Raw genomic sequence first — 19,332 nt, forward strand, 5'->3', positions numbered from 1 at the left:
CTGATCGTCTGCGACTGCGGATCTCCTGCTGCAGTTTTTTGCCCTGCTCGTCGGCATCAGTGACTGCGCTGATCCTGCTGCTGTTTTCTGCTCTGCTCGTCGGCCTCTGCGACTGCGCATCTCCTGCTGCTGTTTTTTGCTCTGCTCGTCGGCGACTGCACTGGTCCTGCTGCTGTTTTCTGCTCTGCTTGTCTGCGTCGGCGACTCCGCTGATCCTGCTGCTGTTTCCTGCTCTGCTCGTCGCCGTCGGCGACTGCGCTGGTCCTGCTGCTGTTTTCTTCTCTGCTTGTCGGCGTTTGCTCTGCTCGTCGGAGTCTGCGACTGCGCTGGTCCTGCTGCTGTTTTCTGCTCTGCTCATCGGCGACTGTGCTGGTCCTGCTGGTGTTTTCTGCACTGCTCAACGGCGTTGGCGACTGCGCTGGTCCTGCTGTTGTTTTCGCCTCTGCTCGTCGGCGTCTGCGACTGCGCTGATCCTGCTGCTGTTTTCTGCTCTGCTCGTCGGCTACTGCGCTGGTCCTGCTGCTTTTTTCTGCACTGCTCATCGGCGTTGGCGACTGTGCTGATCCTGCTGCTGTTTTCTGCTCTGCTCGTAGGCGTCGGCGACTGCGCTGGTCCTGCTGCTGTTTTCTGCACTGCTCATCGGCGTCGGCGACTGCGCTGATCCTGCTGCTGTTTTCTGCTCTGCTCGTCGGCGATTGCGCTGGACCTGCTGCTGTTTCCTGCTCTGCTTGTCTGCGTCAGCGAATGCGATGATCCTGCTGCTGTTTCCTGCTCTGCTCGTCGCCGTCGGCGACTGCGCTGGTCCTGCTGCTGTTTTCTGCTCTGCTCATCGGCGACTGCGCTGGTCCTGCTGTTGTTTTCGCCTCTGCTCGTTGGCGTCTGCCACTGCGCTGGTCCTGCTGCTGTTTTCTGCTCTGCTCGTCGGCGTTGGCGACTGCACTGACCCTGCTGCTGTTTTCTGCTCTGCTTGTCGACGTCAGCGACTGGGATGATCCTGCTGCTGTTTTCTTCTCTGCTCGTCTGCGTCAGCGAATGTGCTGATCCTGCTGTTGTTTTCTTCTCTGCTCGTCAGCGTCTGCTCTGCTCGTCGGCATCTGCGACTGCGCTGGTCGTGCTGCTGTTTTCTGCTCTGCTCTTCGGCGACTGCGCTGGTCCTGCTGCTGTTTTCTGCTCTGCTCGTCGGCGACTGCGCTGGTCCTGCTGCTTTTTTCTGCTCTGCTCATCAGCGACTGCGCTGGTCCTGCTGCTGTTTTCTGCACTGCTCATCGGCGTCGGCGACTGCGCTGATCCTGCGGCTGTTTTCTGCACTGCTCGTCGGCGACTGCGCAGGTCCTGCTGCTGTTTCCTGCTCTGCTCCTAGGCGTCGGCGACTGCCCTGGTCCTGCTGCTGTTTTCTGCACTGCTCATCTGCGTCGGCGACTGCGCTGATCCTGCTGCTGTTTTCTGCTCAGCTCGTCGGCGACTGCGCTGGACCTGCTGTTGTTTTCTGCTCTGATCGTCGGCGACTGCGCTGGTCATGCTGCTGTTTTCTTCTCTGCTTGTCGGCGTCTGCTCTGCTCATCGGCGTCTGCGCTGGTCCTGCTGCTGTTTTCTGCTCTGCTCATCGGCGACTGCGCTGGTCCTGCTGGTGTTTTCTGCACTGCTCATCGGCGTCGGCGACTGCGCTGGTCCTGCTGTTGTTTTCGCCTCTGCTCATCTGCGTCTGCTCTGCTTGTCGGCGTCTGCGACTGCGCAGGTCCTGCTGCTGTTTTCTGCTCTGCTTGTCAGCGACTGCGCTGGTCCTGCTGCTGTTTCCTGCTCTGCTCCTAGGCGTCGGCGACTGCCCTGGTCCTGCTGCTGTTTTCTGCACTGCTCATCGGCGTCGGCGACTGCGCTGATCCTGCTGCTGTTTTCTGCTCAGCTCGTCGGCGACTGCGCTGGACCTGCTGTTGTTTTCTGCTCTGATCGTCGGCGACTGCGCTGGTCATGCTGCTGTTTTCTTCTCTGCTTGTCGGCGTCTGCTCTGCTCGTCGGCGTCTGCGCTGGTCCTGCTGCTGTTTTCTGCTCTGCTCATCGGCGATTGCGCTGGTCCTGCTGGTGTTTTCTGCACTGCTCATCGCGTCGGCGACTGCGCTGGTCCTGCTGTTGTTTTCGCCTCTGCTCATCTGCGTCTGCTCTGCTCGTCGTTGTCTGCGACTGCGCAGGTCCTGCTGCTGTTTTCTGCTCTGCTCGTCGGCGACTGCGCTGGTCCTGCTGCTGTTTTCTGCACTGCTCATCGGCGTCAGCGACTGTGCTGATCCTGCTGCTGTTTTCTGCTCTGCTCGTAGGCGTCGGCGACTGCACTGGTCCTGCTGCTGTTTTCTGCACTGCTCATCGGCGTCAGTGACTGTGCTGATCCTGCTGCTGTTTTCTGCTCTGCTCATTGGCGTCTGCGACTGCGCATCTCCTGCTGCTTTTTTCTGCTCTGCTCGTCGGCGTCAGCGACTGCGCTGACCCTGCTGCTGTTTTCTACTCTGATCGTCTGCGACTGCGCATCTCCTGCTGCTGTTTTTTGCCCTGCTCGTCGGCATCAGCGACTGCGCTGATCCTGCTGCTGTTGTCTGCTCCACTCGTCGGCGTCTGCGACTGCGCATCTCCTGCTGCTGTTTTTTGCTCTGCTCGTCGGCGACTGCGCTGGTCCTGCTGCTGTTTTCTGCTCTGCTTGTCTGCGTCGGCGACTGCGCTGATCCTGCTGCTGTTTCCTGCTCTGCTCATCGCCGTCGGCGACTGCGCTGGACCTGCTGTTGCTTTCTGCTCTGATCGTCGGGGACTGCGCTGGTCATGCTGCTGTTTTCTTCTCTGCTTGTCGGCGTTTGCTCTGCTCGTCGGAGTCTGCGACTGCGCTGGTCCTGCTGCTGTTTTCTGCTCTGCTCATCGGCGACTGCGCTCGTCCTGCTGGTGTTTTCTGCACTGCTCAACGGCGTTGGCGACTGCGCTGGTCCTGCTGTTGTTTTCGCCTCTGCTCGTCGGCGTCTGCGACTGCGCTGGTCCTGCTGCTGTTTTCTGCTCTGCTCGTCGGCTACTGCGCTGGTCCTGCTGCTTTTTTCTGCACTGCTCATCGGCGTCGGCGACTGTGCTGATCCTGCTGCTGTTTTCTGCTCTGCTCGTGGGCGATTGCGCTGGACCTGCTGCTGTTTCCTGCTCTGCTCGTCGCCGTCGGCGACTGCGCTGGTCCTGCTGCTGTTTTCTGCTCTGCTTGTCTGCGTCAGCGAATGCGATGATCCTGCTGCTGTTTCCTGCTCTGCTCGTCGCCGTCGGCGACTGCGCTGGTCCTGCTGTTGTTTTCTGCTCTGATTGTCAGCGACTGTGCTGGTCATGCTGCTGTTTTCTTCTCTCCTTGTCGGAGTCTGCTCTGCTCGTCGGCGTCTGCGACTGCGCTGCTCCTGCTGCTGTTTTCTGCTCTGCTCATCAGCGACTGCGCTGGTCCTGCTGGTGTTTTCTGCACGGCTCATCAGCGTCGGCGACTGCGCTGGTCCTGCTGTTGTTTTCGCCTCTGCTCGTTGGCGTCTGAGACTGCGCTTATCCTGCTGCTGTTTTCTGCTCTGCTCGTCAGCGTCGGCGACTGCGCTGGTCCTGCTGTTGTTTTCTGCTCTGATTGTCGGCGTCTGCGACTGCGCTGGTCCTGCTTCTGTTTTCTGCTCTGCTCGTCGGCGTTGGCGACTGCACTGACCCTGCTGCTGTTTTCTGCTCTGCTTGTCGGCGTCGGGTACTGCGCTGTTCCTGCTGCTATTTTCTGCTCTGCTCATCGGCGTCAGCGACTGGGATGATCCTGCTGCTGTTTTCTGCTCTGCTCGTCTGCGTCAGCGAATGCGCTGATCCTGCTGCTTATTTCTGCTCTGCTCGTCGTCGTCGGCGCCTGCGCTGGTCCTGCTGTTGTTTTCTTCTCTGCTCGTCAGAGTCTGCTGTGCTCGTCGGCGTCTGCGACTGCGCTGGTCCTGCTGCTGTTTTCTGCTCTGCTCGTCGGTGACTGCGCTGGTCCTGCTAGTGTTTTCTGCACTGCTCATCGGCGTCGGCGACTGCGCTGATCCTGCGGCTGTTTTCTGCACTGCTCGTCGGCGACTGCGCAGGTCCTGCTGCTGTTTTCTGCTCTGCTTGTCGGCCACTGCGCTGGTCCTGCTGCTGTTTTCTGCTCTGCTCGTCGGCGACTGCGCTGGTCCTGCTGCTGTTTTCTGCTCTGCTCATCGGCGTCGGCGACTGCGCTGATCCTGCTGCTTTCTGCTCTGCTCGTCGGCCACTGCGCTGGTCCTGCTGTTGTTTTCGCCTCTGCTCGTTGGTGTCAGATCTGCTCGTCGGTGTCTGCGCAGGTCCTCCTGCTGTTTTCTGCTCTGCTCGTCTGCGACTGCGTTGCTCCTACTGCTGTTTTCTTCTCTGCTCGTTGGCGTCTGCGACTTCTCATCTCCTAATGCTTTTTTCTGCTCTGCTCGTCGGCGTCAGCGACTGCGCTGATCCTGCTGCTGTTTTCTGCTCTGCTCGTCGGTGTCAGCGACAACGCTGATCCTGCTGCTGTTTTTTGCTCTGCTCGTCGGCGACTGCGCTTGTCCTGCTGCTGTTTTCTGCACTGCTCATCGGTGTCAGCGACTACTCTGATCCTGCTGCTGTTTTTTACTCTGCTCGTCGGCGACTGCGCTGGTCCTGCTGCTGTTTACTGCACTGCTCATCGGCGTCGGCGACTGCGCTGATCCTGCTGCTGTTTTCTGCTCTGCTCGTAGGCGTCGGCGACACCGCTGTTCATGCTGCTGTTTTCTGCACTGCTCATCGGCGTCGGCGACTGCGCTGATCCTGCTGCTTTCTGCTCTGCTCGTAGGTGTCGCCAACTGCGCTGGTCCTGCTGTTGTTTTCGCCTCTGCTCGTCTGCGTCTGCTCTGCTCGTCTGCGTCTGCGCTGGTCCTGCTGCTGTTTTCTGCTCTGCTCTTCGACGACTGCGCTAGTCCTGCTGCTGTTTTCTGCACTGCTCATCGGCGTCGGCGACTGTACTGATCCTGCTGCTGTTTTCTGCTCTGCTCGTCGGCTACTGCGCTGGTCCTGCTGCTTTTTTCTGCACTGCTCATCGGCGTCGGCGACTGTGCTGATCCTGCTGCTGTTTTCTGCTCTGCTCGTGGGCGATTGCGCTGGACCTGCTGCTGTTTCCTGCTCTGCTCGTCGCCGTCGGCGACTGCGCTGGTCCTGCTGCTGTTTTCTGCTCTGCTTGTCTGCGTCAGCGAATGCGATGATCCTGCTGCTGTTTCCTGCTCTGCTCGTCGCCGTCGGCGACTGCGCTGGTCCTGCTGTTGTTTTCTGCTCTGATTGTCAGCGACTGTGCTGGTCATGCTGCTGTTTTCTTCTCTCCTTGTCGGAGTCTGCTCTGCTCGTCGGCGTCTGCGACTGCGCTGCTCCTGCTGCTGTTTTCTGCTCTGCTCATCAGCGACTGCGCTGGTCCTGCTGGTGTTTTCTGCACGGCTCATCAGCGTCGGCGACTGCGCTGGTCCTGCTGTTGTTTTCGCCTCTGCTCGTTGGCGTCTGAGACTGCGCTTATCCTGCTGCTGTTTTCTGCTCTGCTCGTCAGCGTCGGCGACTGCGCTGGTCCTGCTGTTGTTTTCTGCTCTGATTGTCGGCGTCTGCGACTGCGCTGGTCCTGCTTCTGTTTTCTGCTCTGCTCGTCGGCGTTGGCGACTGCACTGACCCTGCTGCTGTTTTCTGCTCTGCTTGTCGGCGTCGGGTACTGCGCTGTTCCTGCTGCTATTTTCTGCTCTGCTCATCGGCGTCAGCGACTGGGATGATCCTGCTGCTGTTTTCTGCTCTGCTCGTCTGCGTCAGCGAATGCGCTGATCCTGCTGCTTATTTCTGCTCTGCTCGTCGTCGTCGGCGCCTGCGCTGGTCCTGCTGTTGTTTTCTTCTCTGCTCGTCAGAGTCTGCTGTGCTCGTCGGCGTCTGCGACTGCGCTGGTCCTGCTGCTGTTTTCTGCTCTGCTCGTCGGTGACTGCGCTGGTCCTGCTAGTGTTTTCTGCACTGCTCATCGGCGTCGGCGACTGCGCTGATCCTGCGGCTGTTTTCTGCACTGCTCGTCGGCGACTGCGCAGGTCCTGCTGCTGTTTTCTGCTCTGCTCGTCGGCCACTGCGCTGGTCCTGCTGCTGTTTTCTGCTCTGCTCGTCGGCGACTGCGCTGGTCCTGCTGCTGTTTTCTGCTCTGCTCATCGGCGTCGGCGACTGCGCTGATCCTGCTGCTTTCTGCTCTGCTCGTCGGCCACTGCGCTGGTCCTGCTGTTGTTTTCGCCTCTGCTCGTTGGTGTCAGATCTGCTCGTCGGTGTCTGCGCAGGTCCTCCTGCTGTTTTCTGCTCTGCTCGTCTGCGACTGCGTTGCTCCTACTGCTGTTTTCTGCTCTGCTCGTCGGTGTCAGCGACAACGCTGATCCTGCTGCTGTTTTTTGCTCTGCTCGTCGGCGACTGCGCTTGTCCTGCTGCTGTTTTCTGCACTGCTCATCGGTGTCAGCGACTACTCTGATCCTGCTGCTGTTTTTTACTCTGCTCGTCGGCGACTGCGCTGGTCCTGCTGCTGTTTACTGCACTGCTCATCGGCGTCGGCGACTGCGCTGATCCTGCTGCTGTTTTCTGCTCTGCTCGTAGGCGTCGGCGACACCGCTGTTCATGCTGCTGTTTTCTGCACTGCTCATCGGCGTCGGCGACTGCGCTGATCCTGCTGCTTTCTGCTCTGCTCGTAGGTGTCGCCAACTGCGCTGGTCCTGCTGTTGTTTTCGCCTCTGCTCGTCTGCGTCTGCTCTGCTCGTCTGCGTCTGCGCTGGTCCTGCTGCTGTTTTCTGCTCTGCTCTTCGACGACTGCGCTAGTCCTGCTGCTGTTTTCTGCACTGCTCATCGGCGTCGGCGACTGTACTGATCCTGCTGCTGTTTTCTGCTCTGCTCGTAGGCGTCGGCGACTGCGCTGGTCCTGCTGCTGTTTTCTGCACTGCTCATCGGTGTCTGCGACTGCGCTGGTCCTGCTGGTGTTTTCTGCAAAGCTCATCAGCGTCGGCGACTGCGCTGGTCCTGCTGTTGTTTTCGCCTCTGCTCGTTGGCGTCTGAGACTGCGCTTATCCTGCTGCTGTTTTCTGCTCTGCTCGTCAGCGTCGGCGACTGCGCTGGTCCTGCTGTTGTTTTCTGCTCTGATTGTCGGCGTCTGCGACTGCGCTGGTCCTGCTGCTGTTTTCTGCTCTGCTCGTCGGCGTTGGCGACTGCACTGACCCTGCTGCTGTTTTCTGCTCTGCTTGTCGGCGTCGGGTACTGCGCTGTTCCTGCTGCTATTTTCTGCTCTGCTCATCGGCGTCAGCGACTGGGATGATCCTGCTGCTGTTTTCTGCTCTGCTCGTCTGCGTCAGCGAATGCGCTGATCCTGCTGCTGATTTCTGCTCTGCTCGTCGTCGTCGGCGCCTGCGCTGGTCCTGCTGTTGTTTTCTTCTCTGCTCGTCAGAGTCTGCTCTGCTCGTCGGCGTCTGCGACTGCGCTGGTCCTGCTGCTGTTTTCTGCTCTGCTCGTCGGTGACTGCGCTGGTCCTGCTAGTGTTTTCTGCACTGCTCATCGGCGTCGGCGACTGCGCTGATCCTGCGGCTGTTTTCTGCACTGCTCGTCGGCGACTGCGCAGGTCCTGCTGCTGTTTTCTGCTCTGCTCGTCGGCGACTGCGCTGGTCCTGCTGCTGTTTTCTGCTCTGCTCGTCGGCGACTGCGCTGGTCCTGCTGATGTTTTCTGCTCTGCTCATCGGCGACTGTGCTGGTCCTGCTGCTGTTTTCTGCACTGCTCATCGGCGTCGGCGACTGCGCTGGTCCTGCTGTTGTTTTCGCCTCTGCTCGTCGGTGTCAGCTCTGCTCGTCGGCGTCTGCGCAGGTCCTCCTGCTGTTTTCTGCTCTGCTCGTCGGCGTCGGCGACTGCGCTGGTCCTGCTGCTGTTTTCTGCACTGCTCATCGGCGTCGGGTACTGCGCTGTTCCTGCTGCTATTTTCTGCTCTGCTCATCGGCGTCAGCGACTGGGATGATCCTGCTGCTGTTTTCTGCTCTGCTCGTCTGCGTCAGCGAATGCGCTGATCCTGCTGCTGATTTCTGCTCTGCTCGTCGTCGTCGGCGCCTGCGCTGGTCCTGCTGTTGTTTTCTTCTCTGCTCGTCAGAGTCTGCTCTGCTCGTCGGCGTCTGCGACTGCGCTGGTCCTGCTGCTGTTTTCTGCTCTGCTCGTCGGTGACTGCGCTGGTCCTGCTAGTGTTTTCTGCACTGCTCATCGGCGTCGGCGACTGCGCTGATCCTGCGGCTGTTTTCTGCACTGCTCGTCGGCGTCTGCGCAGGTCCTGCTGCTGTTTTCTGCTCTGCTCGTCGGCGACTGCGCTGGTCCTGCTGCTGTTTTCTGCTCTGCTCGTCGGCGACTGCGCTGGTCCTGCTGCTGTTTTCTGCTCTGCTCATCGGCGACTGTGCTGGTCCTGCTGCTGTTTTCTGCACTGCTCATCGGCGTCGGCGACTGCGCTGGTCCTGCTGTTGTTTTCGCCTCTGCTCGTCGGTGTCAGCTCTGCTCGTCGGCGTCTGCGCAGGTCCTCCTGCTGTTTTCTGCTCTGCTCGTCGGCGTCGGCGACTGCGTTGCTCCTGCTGCTGTTTTCTTCTCTGCTCGTTGGCGTCTGCGACTACTCATCTCCTAATGCTTTTTTCTGCTCTGCTCGTCGGCGTCAGCGACTGCGCTGATCCTGCTGCTGTTTTCTGCTCTGCTCGTCGGTGTCAGCGACAACGCTGATCCTGCTGCTGTTTTTTGCTCTGCTTGTCGGCGACTGCGCTGGTCCTGCTGCTGTTTTCTGCACTGCTCATCGGTGTCAGCGACTACGCTGATCCTGCTGCTGTTTTTTGCTCTGCTCGTCGGCGACTGCGCTGGTCCTGCTGCTGTTTACTGCACTGCTCATCGGCGTCGGCGACTGCGCTGATCCTGCTGCTGTTCTTTGCTCTGCTCGTCGGCGACTGCGCTGGTCATGCTGCTGTTTTCTGCACTGCTCATCGGCGTCGGCGACTGCGCTGATCCTGCTGCTTTATGCTCTGCTCGTAGGTGTCGCCAACTGTGCTGGTCCTGCTGTTGTTTTCGCCTCTGCTGGTCTGCGTCTGCTCTGCTCGTCTGCGTCTGCGACTGCGCTGGTCCTGCTGCTGTTTTCTGCTCTGCTCTTCGGCGACTGCGCTAGTCCTGCTGCTGTTTTCTGCACTGCTCATCGGCGTCGGCGACTGTACTGATCCTGCTGCTGTTTTCTGCTCTGCTCGTAGGCGTCGGCGACTGCGCTGGTCCTGCTGCTGTTTTCTGCACTGCTCATCGGCGTCGGCGACTGCGTTGATCCTGCTGCTGTTTTCTGCTCTGCTCAATGGCCTCTGCGACTGCGCATCTCCTTCTGCTTTTTTCTGCTCTGCTCGTCGGCGTCAGCGACTGCGCTGCTCCTGCTGCTGTTTTCTGCTCTGCTCGTCAGCGTCTGCGAATGTGCTGATCCTGCTGCTGTTTCCTGCTCTGCTCGTCGCCGTCGGCGACTGCGCTGGTCCTGCTGCTGTTTTCTGCTCTGCTTTTCTGCGTCAGCGAATGCGCTGATCCTGCTGCTGTTTCCTGCTCTGCTCATCGCCGTCGGCAACTGCGCTGGTCCTGCTGTTGTTTTCTGCTCTGATTGTCGGCGTCTGCTCTGCTCGTCGGCGTCTGCGACTGCGCTGGTCCTGCTGCTGTTTTATGTTCTGCTCATCGGCGACTGCGCTGGTCCTGCTGGTGTTTTCTGCACTGCTCATCGGCGTCGGCGACTGCGCTGGCCCTGCTGTTGTTTTCGCCTCTGCTCGTTGGTGTCTGCGACTGCGCTGGTCCTGCTGCTGTTTTCTGCTCTGCTCGTCGGCGACTGCGCTGGTCCTGCTGCTGTTTTCTGCACTGCTCATCGGCGTCGGCAACTGCGCTGATCCTGCTGCTGTTTTCTGCTCTGCTCGTCGGCGACTGCGCTGGACCTGCTGCTGTTTTCTGCACTGCTCACCGGCGTCGGCGACTGCGTTGATCCTGCTGCTGTTTTCTGCTCTGCTCGTTGGCGTCTGCGACTGCGCATCTCCTGCCGCTGTTTTCTGCTCTGCTCGTCGGCGTCAGCGACTGCGCTGATCCTGCTGCTGTTTTCTGTTCTGCTCATCGGCGTCTGCGACTGCGCATCTCCTGCTGCTGTTTTTTGCTCTGCTCGTCGGCGTCGGCGATTGCGCTGATCCTGCTGCTGTTTTCTGCTCTGCTCATCGGCGTCATCGACTGGGCTGATCCTGCTGCTGTTTTCTGCTCTGCTCGTCTGCGTCAGCGAATGCAATGGTCCTGCTGTTGTTTTCTGCTCTGATCGCCGGCGTCGGCGACTGCGCTGGTCCTGCTGGTGTTTTCTTCTCTGCTCGTCGGCGTCTGCTGTGCTCGTCGGCGTCTGCACTGGTCCTGCTGCTTTTTTCTGCTCTGCTCGTCGGCGACTGCGCTGGTCCTGCTCTTGTTTTCCCCTCTGTTCGTCGGCGTCTGCTCTGATCATCGGCATCTGCGAATGCGCTGGTCCTGCTGCTGTTTTCTGCTCTGCTCGTTGGCGACTGCGCTGGTCCTGCTGCTGTTTTCTGCACTGCTCATCGGCATCCGCAACTACGCTGATCCTGCTGTTGTTTTCTCCTCTGCTCGTAGGCGTCGGCGACTGCGCTGGTCCTGCTGTTGTTTTCTGCACTGCTCATCGGCGTCGATGACTGCGTTGATCCTGCTGCTGTTTTCTGCTCTGCTCATAGGCGTCGGCGACTGCGCTGGTCCTGCTGCTGAATTCTGCACTGCTCATCGGCGTCGGCGACTGCGCTGATCCTGCTGCTGTTTTCTGCTGTGCTTGTCGGCGTCGCCGACTGCCCTGGTCCTGCTGCTTTTTTCTGCTCTGCTCGTCGGCGACTGCGCTGGTCCTGCTGCTGTTTTCTGCACTGCTCATCGGCGTCGGCGACTGCGTTGATCCTGCTGCTGTTTTCTGCTCTGCTCGTTCGCGTCTGCGACTGCGCAACTCCTGCTGCATTTTTTTGCTCAGCTCGTCGGCGTCTGAGACTGCGCATCTCCTGCTGCTGTTTTGTGCACTGCTCATCGGCGTCGGCGACTGTGCTGATCCTGCTGCTATTTTCTGCTCTGCTCGTAGGCGTCTGCGAATGTGCTGATCCTGCTGCTGTTTCCTGCTCTGCTCGTCGCCGTCGGCGACTGCGCTGGTCCTGCTGCTGTTTTCTGCTCTGCTTTTCTGCGTCAGCGAATGCGCTGATCCTGCTGCTGTTTCCTGCTCTGCTCATCGCCGTCGGCAACTGCGCTGGTCCTGCTGTTGTTTTCTGCTCTGATTGTCGGCGTCTGCTCTGCTCGTCGGCGTCTGCGACTGCGCTGGTCCTGCTGCTGTTTTATGTTCTGCTCATCGGCGACTGCGCTGGTCCTGCTGGTGTTTTCTGCACTGCTCATCGGCGTCGGCGACTGCGCTGGCCCTGCTGTTGTTTTTGCCTCTGCTCGTTGGTGTCTGCGACTGCGCTGGTCCTGCTGCTGTTTTCTGCTCTGCTCGTCGGCGACTGCGCTGGTCCTGCTGCTGTTTTCTGCACTGCTCATCGGCGTCGGCAACTGCGCTGATCCTGCTGCTGTTTTCTGCTCTGCTCGTCGGCGACTGCGCTGGACCTGCTGCTGTTTTCTGCACTGCTCACCGGCGTCGGCGACTGCGTTTATCCTGCTGCTGTTTTCTGCTCTGCTCGTTGGCGTCTGCGACTGCGCATCTCCTGCCGCTGTTTTCTGCTCTGCTCGTCGGCGTCAGCGACTGCGCTGATCCTGCTGCTGTTTTCTGTTCTGCTCGTCGGCGTCTGCGACTGCGCATCTCCTGCTGCTGTTTTTTGCTCTGCTCGTCGGCGTCGGCGATTGCGCTGATCCTGCTGCTGTTTTCTGCTCTGCTCATCGGCGTCATCGACTGGGCTGATCCTGCTGCTGTTTTCTGCTCTGCTCGTCTGCGTCAGCGAATGCAATAGTCCTGCTGTTGTTTTCTGCTCTGATCGCCGGCGTCGGCGACTGCGCTGGTCCTGCTGCTGTTTTCTTCTCTGCTCGTCGGCGTCTGCTGTGCTCGTCGGCGTCTGCACTGGTCCTGCTGCTTTTTTCTGCTCTGCTCGTCGGCGACTGCGCTGGTCCTGCTCTTGTTTTCCCCTCTGTTCGTCGGCGTCTGCTCTGATCATCGGCATCTGCGAATGCGCTGGTCCTGCTGCTGTTTTCTGCTCTGCTCGTTGGCGACTGCGCTGGTCCTGCTGCTGTTTTCTGCACTGCTCATCGGCATCCGCAACTACGCTGATCCTGCTGCTGTTTTCTCCTCTGCTCGTAGGCGTCGGCGACTGCGCTGGTCCTGCTGTTGTTTTCTGCACTGCTCATCGGCGTCGATGACTGCGTTGATCCTGCTGCTGTTTTCTGCTCTGCTCATAGGCGTCGGCGACTGCGCTGGTCCTGCTGCTGAATTCTGCACTGCTCATCGGCGTCGGCGACTGCGCTGATCCTGCTGCTGTTTTCTGCTGTGCTTGTCGGCGTCGCCGACTGCCCTGGTCCTGCTGCTTTTTTCTGCTCTGCTCGTCGGCGACTGCGCTGGTCCTGCTGCTGTTTTCTGCACTGCTCATCGGCGTCGGCGACTGCGTTGATCCTGCTGCTGTTTTCTGCTCTGCTCGTTCGCGTCTGCGACTGCGCAACTCCTGCTGCATTTTTTTGCTCAGCTCGTCGGCGTCTGAGACTGCGCATCTCCTGCTGCTGTTTTGTGCACTGCTCATCGGCGTCGGCGACTGTGCTGATCCTGCTGCTATTTTCTGCTCTGCTCGTAGGCGTCTGCGAATGTGCTGATCCTGCTGCTGTTTCCTGCTCTGCTCGTCGCCGTCGGCGACTGCGCTGGTCCTGCTGCTGTTTTCTGCTCTGCTTTTCTGCGTCAGCGAATGCGCTGATCCTGCTGCTGTTTCCTGCTCTGCTCATCGGCGTCGGCGACTGCGTTGATCCTGCTGCTGTTTTCTGCTCTGCTCGTTCGCGTCTGCGACTGCGCAACTCCTGCTGCATTTTTTTGCTCAGCTCGTCGGCGTCTGAGACTGCGCATCTCCTGCTGCTGTTTTGTGCACTGCTCATCGGCGTCGGCGACTGTGCTGATCCTGCTGCTATTTTCTGCTCTGCTCGTAGGCGTCTGCGACTGCGCTGGTCCTGCTGCTGTTTTCTGCACTGCTCATCGGCGTCGGCGACTGCGCTCATCCTGCTGCTGTTTTCAGCTCTGCTCGTCGGCGACTGCGCTGGTCCTGCTGCTGTTTTCTGCACTGCTCATCGGAGTCGGCGACTGCGTTGATCCTGCTGCTGTTTTCTGCTCTGCTCATTGGCGTCTGCGACTGCGCATCTCCTGCTGCTTTTTTCTGCTCTGCTAGTCGGCGTCAGCGACTGCGCTGATCCTGCTGCTGTTTTCTGCTCTGCTCGTCGGCGTCTGCGACTGCGCATCTCCTGCTGCTGTTTTTTGCTCTGCTCGTCGGCGTCGGCGACTGCGCTGATCCTGCTGCTTTTTTCTGCTCTGCTCTTCGGCGTCAGCGACTGGGCTGATCCTGCTGCTGTTTTCTGCTCTGCTCGTCTGCGTCAGCAAATGCGCTGATCCTGCTGCTGTTTCCTGCTCTGCTCGTCGCGGTTGGCGACTGCGCTGGTCCTGCTGTTGTTTTCTGCTCTGATCCCCGGCGTCGGGGACTGCGCTGGTCCTGCTGCTGTTTTCTTCTCTGCTCGTCGGCATCTGCGCTGGTCCTGCTGCTGTTTTCTGCTCTGCTCGTCGGCGACTGCGCTGGTCCTGCTGGTGTTTTCGCCTATGCTCGTCGGCGTCTGCTCTGCTCATTGTCGTCTGCGACTGCGCTCGTCCTGCTGCTGTTTTCTGCTCTGCTCATCGGCGACTGCGCTGGTCCTGCTGCTGTTTTCTGCACTGCTCATCGGCGTCGGCGACTGCGCTGATCCTGCTGCTGTTTTCTGCTCTGCTCGTAGGCGTCGCCGACTGCGCTGGTCCTGCTGCTGTTTTACTGCTCTGCTCGTCGGCGACTGAGCTGGTCCTGCTGCTGTTTTCTGCACTGCTCATCTGCGTCGCCAACTGTGCTTTTCCTGCTGCTGTTTTCTGCTCTGCTCGTCGGCGTCTGCGTTGATCCTGCTGCTGTTTTCTGCTCTGCTCGTCTGCGACTGCGCTGGTCCTGCTGCTGTTTTCTGCACTGCTCATCGGCGTCGGTGACTGCGTTGCTCCTGCTGCTGTTTTCTGCTCTGCTCGTAGGCGTCGGCGACTGCGCTGGTCCTGCTGCTGCTTTCTGCACTGCTCATCGGCGTCGGCGACTGCACTGGTCCTGCTGTTGTTTTCGCCTCTGCTCGTCGGCGTCTGCTCTGCTCATCGGCGTCTGCGACTGCGCTGATCCTGCTGCTATTTTCTTGTCTGCTCGTCGGTGTCAGCGACTGCGCTGATCCTGCTGCTGTTTTCTGCTCTGCTCGTCGACGTCTGAGACTGCACATCTCCTGCTGCTGTTTTTTGCTCTGCTCGTCGGCGTCGGCGACTGCGCTGATCCTGCTGCTATTTTCTGCTCTGCTCGTCGGAGTCGGCGACTGCTCTGATCCTGCTGCTATTTTCTGCTCTGCTCATCGGCGTCGGCGACTGCGCTGGTCCTGCTGTTGTTTTCTCCTCTGCTCGTCTGCGTCTGCTCTGCTCGTCGGCGTCTGTGACTGCGCTGGTCCTGCTGCTGTTTTCTGCTCTGCTCGTCGGCGACTGCGCTGGTCCTGCTGCTGTTTTCTGCACTGCTCATCGGCGTCGGCGACTGCACTGATCCTGCTGCTGTTTTCTGCTCTGTTCGTAGGCGTCGGTGACTGCGCTGGTCATGCTGCTGTTTTCTGCACTGCTCATCGGCGTTGGCGACTGCGCTGGTCCTCCTGTTGTTTTCGCCTCTGCTCTTCGGCGTCTGTTCTGCTCATCGGCGTCTGCGACTGCGCTGGTCCTGCTGCTGTTTTAGCTCTGCTCGTCGGCGACTGCGCTGGTCCTGCTGCTGTTTTCTGCACTGCGCATTGGCGTCGGCGACTGCGCTGATCCTGCTGCTGTTTTCTGCTCTGCTAGTAGGCATCGCCGACTGCGCTGGTCCTGCTGCTGTTTTCTGCTCTGCTCTTGGGCGACTGCGCTGGTCCTGCTTTATTTTTTTACTCTACTCTCGGTGTCAGCGACTGCGCTGATCCTGCTGCTGTTTTCTGCTCTGCTCGTCAGTGTCTGAGACTGCACATCTCCTGCTGCTGTTTTTTGCTCTGCTCGTCGGCGTCGGCGACTGCGCTGATCCTGCTGCTATTTTCTGCTCTGCTTGTCGGTGTCGGCGACTGCGCTGGTTCTGCTGCTGTTTTCTGCTCTGCTCGTCGGCGTCTGCGAATGCGCTGATCCTGCTGCTGTTTTTTGCTCTGCTCGTCTGCGTCAGCGAATGCGCTGATCCTGCTGCTGTTTCCTGCTCTTCTCGTCGCCGTCGGCGACTGCGCTGGTCCTGCTGTTGTTTTCTGCACTGCTCATTGGCGTCTGCGACTACGCATCTCCTGCTGCTTTTTCCTGCTCTGCTCGTCTGCGTCAGCGACTGCGCTGACCCTGCTGCTGTTTTCTGCTCTGATCGTCTGCGACTGCGCATCTCCTGCTGCTGTTTTTTGCTCTGCTCGTCGGCGTCAGCGACTGCGCTGATCCTGCTGCTGTTTTCTGCTCTGCTCGTCGGCGTCTGCGACTGCGCATCTCCTGCTGCTGTTTTTTGCTCTGCTCGTCGGCGACTGCGCTGGTCCTGCTGCTTTTTTCTTCTCTGCTCATCGGCGTCGGCGACTGCGCTGGTCCTGCTGCTGTTTTCTGCTCTGCTCGTCGGCGTCTGCGCTGGTCCTGCTGCTGTTTTCTGCTCTGCTCGTCGGCGACTGCGCTGGTCCTGCTGCTGTTTTCTGCACTGCTCATCGGCGTCGGTGACTGCGTTGATCCTGCTGCTGTTTTCTGCTCTGCTCGTAGGCGTCGGCGACTGTGCTGGTCCTGCTGCTGCTTTCTGCACTGCTCATCGGCGTCGGCGACTGCGCTGGTCCTGCTGTTGTTTTCGCCTCTGCTCGTCGGCGTCTGCTCTGCTCATCGGCGTATGCGACTGCGCTGATCCTGCTGCTGTTTTCTGCTCTGCTCGTTCGCGTCTGCGACTGCGCAACTCCTGCTGCATTTTTTTGCTCAGCTCGTCGGCGTCTGAGACTGCGCATCTCCTGCTGCTGTTTTGTGCACTGCTCATCGGCGTCGGCGACTGTGCTGATCCTGCTGCTATTTTCTGCTCTGCTCGTAGGCGTCTGCGACTGCGCTGGTCCTGCTGCTGTTTTCTGCACTGCTCATCGGCATCGGCGACTGCGCTCATCCTGCTGCTGTTTTCAGCTCTGCTCGTCGGCGACTGCGCTGGTCCTGCTGCTGTTTTCTGCACTGCTCATCGGAGTCGGCGACTGCGTTGATCCTGCTGCTGTTTTCTGCTCTGCTCATTGGCGTCTGCGACTGCGCATCTCCTGCTGCTTTTTTCTGCTCTGCTAGTCGGCGTCAGCGACTGCGCTGATCCTGCTGCTGTTTTCTGCTCTGCTCGTCGGCGTCTGCGACTGCGCATCTCCTGCTGCTGTTTTTTGCTCTGCTCGTCGGCGTCAGCGACTGCGCTGATCCTGCTGCTTTTTTCTGCTCTGCTCTTCGGCGTCAGCGACTGGGCTGATCCTGCTGCTGTTTTCTGCTCTGCTCGTCTGCGTCAGCAAATGCGCTGATCCTGCTGCTGTTTCCTGCTCTGCTCGTCGCGGTTGGCGACTGCGCTGGTCCTGCTGTTGTTTTCTGCTCTGATCCCCGGCGTCGGGGACTGCGCTGGTCCTGCTGCTGTTTTCTTCTCTGCTCGTCGGCATCTGCGCTGGTCCTGCTGCTGTTTTCTGCTCTGCTCGTCGGCGACTGCGCTGGTCCTGCTGGTGTTTTCGCCTATGCTCGTCGGCGTCTGCTCTGCTCATTGTCGTCTGCGACTGCGCTCGTCCTGCTGCTGTTTTCTGCTCTGCTCATCGGCGACTGCGCTGGTCCTGCTGCTGTTTTCTGCACTGCTCATCGGCGTCGGCGACTGCGCTGATCCTGCTGCTGTTTTCTGCTCTGCTCGTAGGCGTCGCCGACTGCGCTGGTCCTGCTGCTGTTTTACTGCTCTGCTCGTCGGCGACTGAGCTGGTCCTGCTGCTGTTTTCTGCACTGCTCATCTGCGTCGCCAACTGTGCTTTTCCTGCTGCTGTTTTCTGCTCTGCTCGTCGGCGTCTGCGTTGATCCTGCTGCTGTTTTCTGCTCTGCTCGTCTGCGACTGCGCTGGTCCTGCTGCTGTTTTCTGCACTGCTCATCGGCGTCGGTGACTGCGTTGCTCCTGCTGCTGTTTTCTGCTCTGCTCGTAGGCGTCGGCGACTGCGCTGGTCCTGCTGCTGCTTTCTGCACTGCTCATCGGCGTCGGCGACTGCACTGGTCCTGCTGTTGTTTTCGCCTCTGCTCGTCGGCGTCTGCTCTGCTCATCGGCGTCTGCGACTGCGCTGATCCTGCTGCTATTTTCTTGTCTGCTCGTCGGTGTCAGCGACTGCGCTGATCCTGCTGCTGTTTTCTGCTCTGCTCGTCGACGTCTGAGACTGCACATCTCCTGCTGCTGTTTTTTGCTCTGCTCGTCGGCGTCGGCGACTGCGCTGATCCTGCTGCTATTTTCTGCTCTGCTCGTCGGAGTCGGCGACTGCTCTGATCCTGCTGCTATTTTCTGCTCTGCTCATCGGCGTCGGCGACTGCGCTGGTCCTGCTGTTGTTTTCTCCTCTGCTCGTCTGCGTCTGCTCTGCTCGTCGGCGTCTGTGACTGCGCTGGTCCTGCTGCTGTTTTCTGCTCTGCTCGTCGGCGACTGCGCTGGTCCTGCTGCTGTTTTCTGCACTGCTCATCGGCGTCGGCGACTGCACTGATCCTGCTGCTGTTTTCTGCTCTGTTCGTAGGCGTCGGTGACTGCGCTGGTCATGCTGCTGTTTTCTGCACTGCTCATCGGCGTTGGCGACTGCGCTGGTCCTCCTGTTGTTTTCGCCTCTGCTCTTCGGCGTCTGTTCTGCTCATCGGCGTCTGCGACTGCGCTGGTCCTGCTGCTGTTTTAGCTCTGCTCGTCGGCGACTGCGCTGGTCCTGCTGCTGTTTTCTGCACTGCGCATTGGCGTCGGCGACTGCGCTGATCCTGCTGCTGTTTTCTGCTCTGCTAGTAGGCATCGCCGACTGCGCTGGTCCTGCTGCTGTTTTCTGCTCTGCTCTTGGGCGACTGCGCTGGTCCTGCTTTATTTTTTTACTCTACTCGTCGGTGTCAGCGACTGCGCTGATCCTGCTGCTGTTTTCTGCTCTGCTCGTCAGTGTCTGAGACTGCACATCTCCTGCTGCTGTTTTTTGCTCTGCTCGTCGGCGTCGGCGACTGCGCTGATCCTGCTGCTATTTTCTGCTCTGCTTGTCGGTGTCGGCGACTGCGCTGGTTCTGCTGCTGTTTTCTGCTCTGCTCGTAGGCGTCTGCGAATGCGCTGATCCTGCTGCTGTTTTTTGCTCTGCTCGTCTGCGTCAGCGAATGCGCTGATCCTGCTGCTGTTTCCTGCTCTTCTCGTCGCCGTCGGCGACTGCGCTGGTCCTGCTGTTGTTTTCTGCACTGCTCATTGGCGTCTGCGACTACGCATCTCCTGCTGCTTTTTCCTGCTCTGCTCGTCTGCGTCAGCGACTGCGCTGACCCTGCTGCTGTTTTCTGCTCTGATCGTCTGCGACTGCGCATCTCCTGCTGCTGTTTTTTGCTCTGCTCGTCGGCGTCAGCGACTGCGCTGATCCTGCTGCTGTTTTCTGCTCTGCTCGTCGGCGTCTGCGACTGCGCATCTCCTGCTGCTGTTTTTTGCTCTGCTCGTCGGCGACTGCGCTGGTCCTGCTGCTTTTTTCTTCTCTGCTCATCGGCGTCGGCGACTGCGCTGGTCCTGCTGCTGTTTTCTGCTCTGCTCGTCGGCGTCTGCGCTGGTCCTGCTGCTGTTTTCTGCTCTGCTCGTCGGCGACTGCGCTGGTCCTGCTGCTGTTTTCTGCACTGCTCATCGGCGTCGGTGACTGCGTTGATCCTGCTGCTGTTTTCTGCTCTGCTCGTAGGCGTCGGCGACTGTGCTGGTCCTGCTGCTGCTTTCTGCACTGCTCATCGGCGTCGGCGACTGCGCTGGTCCTGCTGTTGTTTTCGCCTCTGCTCGTCGGCGTCTGCTCTGCTCATCGGCGTATGCGACTGCGCTGATCCTGCTGCTGTTTTCTGCTCTGCTCGTTCGCGTCTGCGACTGCGCAACTC

The sequence above is a fragment of the Nothobranchius furzeri genome, chromosome 8, assembly GCF_043380555.1.
Source record: "Nothobranchius furzeri strain GRZ-AD chromosome 8, NfurGRZ-RIMD1, whole genome shotgun sequence".
Taxonomy (NCBI): Eukaryota; Metazoa; Chordata; class Actinopteri; order Cyprinodontiformes; family Nothobranchiidae; genus Nothobranchius; species Nothobranchius furzeri.